We start from the raw sequence: 6,000 nt of genomic DNA on the forward strand, positions 1-6,000 counted from the left end.
ACAAGATGAGAAGGGGGATTTAATAATGGGAAATGTGGAAATGGCTGAGACCTTAAACAATTATTTTGCTTCGGTCTTCACAGTGGAAGACACAAAAACCATGCCAAAAATTGCTGGTCACGGGAATGTGGGAAGGGAGGACCTTGAGACAATCACTATCACTTGGGGGGTAGTGCTGGACAGACTAATGGGACTCAAGGTAGACAAGTCCCCTGGTCCTGATGAAATGCATCCCAGGGTATTAAAAGTGATGGCGGAAGTTATAGCAGATGCATTCGTTATAATCTACCAAAATTCTCGGGAATCTGGGGAGGTACCAGTTGATTGGAAAGCAGCTAATGTAACGCCTCTGTTTAAAAAAGGGGGCAGACAAAAGGCAGGTAACTATAGGCCGGTTAGTTCAACATCTGTAGTGGGGAAAATGCTTGAAGCTATCATTAAGGAAGAAATAACAGGACATCTAGATAGGAATAGTGCAATCAAGCAGACGCAACATGGATTCATGAAGGGGAAATCATGTTTAACTAATTTACTGGAATTCTTTGAGGATATAATGAGCATGGTGGATAGAGGTGTACTGATGGATGTGGTGTATTTAGATTTTAAAAAAGGCATTCGATAAGGTGCCACACAAAAGGTTACTGCAGAAGATAAATGTACGCGGAGTCAGAGGAAATGTATTAGCATGGATCGAGAATTGGCTGGCTAACAGAAAGCAGAGAGTCGGGATAAATGGGTTCTTTTCGGGTTGGAAATCGGTGGTTAGTGGTGTGCCACAGGGATCGGTGCTGGGACACAACTGTTTACAATATACATAGTTGACCTGGAAGAGGGGACGGAGTGTAGTGTAACAAAATTTGCAGATGACACAAAGATTAGTGGGAAAGCGGGTTGTGTAGAGGACACAGAGAGGCTGCAAAGAGATTTAGATAGGTTAAGCGAATGGGCTAAGGTTTGGCAGATGGAATACAATGTCGGAAAGTGTGAGGTCATCCATCTTGGAAAAAAAACAGTAAAAGGGAATATTATTTGAATGGGGAGAAATTACAACATGCTGCGGTGCAGAAGGACCTGGGGGTCCTTGTGCATGAATCCCAAAAGTTAGTTTGCAGGTGCAGCAGGTAATCAGGAAGGCGAATGGAATGTTGGTCTTCATTGCGAGAGGGATGGAGTACAAAAGCAAGGAGGTCCTGCTGCAACTGTATAGGGAATTGGTGAGGCCGCACCTGGAGTACTGCGTGCAGTTTTGGTCACCTCACTTAAGGAAGGATATACTAGCTTTGGAGTGGGTACAGAGACGATTCACTAGGCTGATTCCGGAGATGAGGGGGTTACCTTATGATGATAGATTGAGTAGACTGGGTCTTTACTCGTTGGAGTTCAGAAGGATGAGGGGTGATCTTATAAAAACATTTAAAATAATGAAAGGGATAGACAAGATAGAGGTAGAGAGGTTTTTTCCACTGGTCGGGGAGAATAGAACTAGGGAGCACAGCCTCAAAATACGGGGGAGCCAATTTAAAACCGAGTTGAGAAGGAATTTCTTCTCCCAGAGGGTTGTGAATCTGTGGAATTCTCTGCCCAAGGAAGCAGTTGAGGCCTGCTCATTGAATGTATTCAAATCACAGATAGATAGATTTTTAATCAATCAGGGAATTAAGGGTTATGGGGAGCGGGCGGGTAAGTGGAGCTGAGACCACGGCCAGATCAGCCATGATCTTGTTGAATGGCGGAGCAGGCTCGAGGGGCTAGATGGCCTACTCCTGTTCCTAATTCTTATGTTCTTATATTCTAGCTCATTGGCTACGAATTATTGGTCGAGTTGCTCCACGAAGGCCTCGCAATCATCCCCTTCTGAGAATTTCTCCAGGATGCCAACAGTTCTCTGCATTTTTGCGTGGTTGTTCGCTATCTCGTCGCCAATTGTTCTGCTCATAATAAGGTAATTCAACTGAGTACTGTAGACAATGAGTAAGTGTGACCTTAGCTCCTTTATTCAGACTGCAGAGTCTTGGTACAGCGTGGGAGGCCTGCTTATATACAGTGCTTCCAGCTCATTGGCTGCGAACTATTGGTCGAGTGGTTCAATGAAGGCCTCCCAATCGTCCCCTTCTGAGAATTGCTCCAGGATGCCAACAGTTTTCTGCATTTTCGCGTGGTTGTTTGTTATCTCGTCGCCAATTGTTATGCTCATAAGAAGTTAATGCAACTGAGTACTGTAGACTGTGGTTGCATACATAACAACTAGGGCAAGCTTGAAAATTGGCTTGCACTTGTGGAAGTGGCCCAATGAAATCTATCTGGAGGTGAGTCCATGGCCCTTGAGGTGGGGGTTCACTTTGAAGCAAGGCTTGGTTAGTGAATGTGAGAGGATTGTGTTGCAGGCACGGTGGTCATTGTGCCACATATTGGTTGATTGTTTCCCTCATGGAAGGCCACCAAGCTATGGATGCTACCTTACAGAAGGTTACCAGGGCCGAATAGTGCCCTGCTGTGGGATGGGATTGAAAGAGGGAGAGCAGTTCCTGACCCACCTCTGGTGGAACACACACTACCGGGCAGGCATTTGGCTTTCTTTTGAACATCAGCAACTGCTCATCTGAGTCAGGGACAGTGGCTAGTATGGTATTGGGAGCCTAGGCTGTAGGTTGAGGAAGGGGTCTGCCTTCCTCGTGCCAGGCGCTTACAACAGCATATGACCAGTATTGCTGCTGCAGGGATTTTAAATCTAGGTGATCTGTTGGGGAGGCCTTGCTAACAGCATTGCAGGGATCAACAACTATATCCTCTATCTCCCCATCAATCGCAGCATCCTTGCTCTGGAATTTCCCTCACTATGTGGACCCCCTTTTCTATGGGCTGCTACCTTTCCTATGAAGCAGGGCTGGGATCGCAGTTTAAGATATGACCAGGGCAGGTGTAACTCGGGCCCATGGACCAGGGCCTTACCGTCTATTGTACAATAGTCATTTTTGTGGTATAGGGCAAGGAGAGCATGGTGTTTATAGCATAGGCACCAGCGGACCAAATATTCACAGGTCTATTAGAGGTCTCCTTTACAGCAATTAGAAGTGCGCGATTTCTGCATATTGTGAAGACTGTCTGTTGCATCTTCGCTGGATGATTCTTTCTGGCAATACCACGGCATATCCGGTGTGAGGGGATCCTTCATTGTGATATGAGGACCCATCGATGTAGACATCTGGGGCACCCTGTATGGGTTCATTCTGCACAGGATGGGTCTCAAAGTTAATCAGGGGGAACGGACATTCATGCGGGTCCCCCTCATAGATCAGAAATTGTGGCAGCAAGGTGGTGGGTTTGGAAATGGTATCAATGTCTCTTTCCATAAATTCCATTGTCCATTTCCTGAGGTGCTGTGAGGAAACTAGCGAATCTCCAGGTTTCATCAGTAGTTTCAGAGGTGTGTGTCCACTGTGCAGGATTGTTGCCTGTCGCCCAGTGATAAAGGTAAAGTGATGTACCAACCAGAAGACAGCCAGTAGGTGGCGCTCGCATGCAGTATACGTCTTTTCTGCCCCCTGCAGGATTCGAGACGCATATGCAATGCGCTGTAGTCGATCAGCTCGCATTTGGCACAGAACTGCAGTGAGGCTTTGCTCTGTGGCCCCGACCTCCAAAAGGAAGGGCTGCGTGGGGTCAGGAGGGATCAGACATGTGGCCTGTATCACTGCAGTTTTTAATTTAGCCACGGACTGGATGTGGGCATCAGTCCATGCTGGGCGTGTGTCATCACCCTGCAGTTTTATTAAATCACACAGGGGCTTTGCATACTCTGCAAAGCCTGGGATAAAGTTCCTTTGGTACCCCACCAAACCCAAGAAGTGGGTAATGGCAGTCGCTGTATTATTTCCACCTTGTGAGAGTCGGGGAATGATCCCTTTGGAGAAATGGGCACTCCTAGAAAGGTGACCCGTTCTTTTACTAATTAAGCCTTACGGAGATTCAACTTTAGTCCCGCCTGAGCCAACGTCAAAAGTTCGTGCAAAAGGGACAGATGCTCCTCTATGCTGTCGGTTGACAACAGTAGGTCGTCTACGTACTGCAGCAAGCAGGTAGGATGGGAAAAGTCTTTTAAAACTGCAGCCATTCTTTTGTGGAATTTCGTGGGGGCATTGAGGCAGGCATGTCCAGGTGTAGCTCTGGTCCTCAAATGTGAATGCAAATTTGTACTGGTCTTTCCCTTTAACAGGGATACTCCAGAATCCATTGGCGATGTCGAGGGTCAAGAATTACTTGGAACCAGCAGGAATTTGAGATAATATGGAGGAGTTTTTCTTACTACCGGTGAGCAGGCTGGTGTTACAGAATTTAACTTTCTGTAATCAATAGTCTGCTATCAGCTACCAGCTGTTATCATGCTTTTTAACCGGCCTTGTGGGTGAATTGGTCGTGAAAGTGCCTGTCCTAAGAACACCCTGCTCGACTAGGGATTTTATGGCGTCTTGGATGTAAGGGTGACTCTCCCTTGGGATGGGGTACTGTTTAGTGAATGAGTGGGGGGGGTCCTTCAATAGATTCCTCGCCTGCCATTTTTCCACAGTCATGCTTGCATGTGGCAAACACCGCTAGGTGTTTCTGATTTAGTTTTGCCACAGGTTCATTTTCGCTCCCTGGAGCGTCATACTCAGATGGCTTTTTAATAGCAAAAACTGAGCAAGCATCTGAAATTTCTATCACTCTTGTCTTATCTCTCAATCCCATCCAAACACAGTCCTGATTATAATCTATCATCGCATCATACTGATCCAACACATCAGTCCCTAAAATTCCCCTTCCGTCAGGGTTGGTCTTCAGCATAGATGCTGGGATGTTACAGGTGAGGCCTCCCAACTGAAGTTCAGTGGCCTTCCCTGTATACGCGGTGGTTATATCACCGTTAAACCCTTTAAGGGTCATACAACCCTTACCTGCCACCGCATGGCGTTCAGAGCATAGGGTGTGGATGATGGTAACGGCTGAGCCAGTGTCGATAAGCATAATCTGCTGGCTGCTCCCTTTTAAGACAACAAGGACTACTGGTCTCCCGCTACCATCATGTCGGAACCCTACTTCCGACCAATCTTTGAGGACCAATCCCAGTCATAGGGTCAATCCTTGAATAGGTCTCTCTAATGAGTGCGCATCGACGATTGCGTGCACCGGTAAATGATTTTGCATCCTTCCCATGGCAATTTGGGTTTGTATAAGGGTTATCAATTGATCCAATCATTGATCTGTCCCAGAGGGCTTGGATTCATCCTTCGGAAGGTATCTATGCGTTGCATCATGGTTCGGTGCTGGTCTGGGTCTGCTGCAATCTTTTGCTATGTGGCCGACCTTCTTACATTTAAAGCACTGTCCCTTAAAGGGGTAGTTTTGAGATCCCTCCACCATTGACACTGGTTTATTTGCAGTGGGTGGTGACTTCACCTTTAACTGGTCTTTTACCATCTCCCAGGCTATTTGAGCGCTGGGCTCTATATCTGTCCACTGATTGGTGGGCCTCATGGCTATTCCCAGGGTGGTTTTAACGAAAGGGTGGAGTTAGGTCAGGAACATCAATTTAAATTGTTCCTGATTCTTTCCTACTGTAGCATTTGTGGGTGCCTGGTTCTGCGTACGTTGATAGATTAGTGAAGGCTCTGGGGGTTTCTTCTGGGTGCTGCTTGGTCTGATTAAGCAGAGCCACTAGGTTCAAGTTTTGGATCCCTAAATGGTTTAGGATCCTGTCATGAGTGCATCGGCCGCTGTGGCAGGCTGGAGGACTGCTTCTGGCAGATTATCTTTTAGGGAAGTGGAACAGGCCAAGAGGAGGACTCGTGTCTCTCTCTTCCAACTCGGGGTGACCCCTCCTGAAATTTGCCCTCCTCCTATTAACTTCCAGTGGGTTGTCCCCATCATTAATGGGCCCCAACTCGTGGCTATACGCCGTGGCGTCAGCACTAGATATGGGCCGTGAGTTGGTATGGTTCCTGGTGATGCGACCATGCGTATTAT

Source organism: Pristiophorus japonicus, chromosome 5 (genome assembly GCF_044704955.1).
Source record: "Pristiophorus japonicus isolate sPriJap1 chromosome 5, sPriJap1.hap1, whole genome shotgun sequence".
Taxonomy (NCBI): domain Eukaryota; kingdom Metazoa; phylum Chordata; class Chondrichthyes; family Pristiophoridae; genus Pristiophorus; species Pristiophorus japonicus.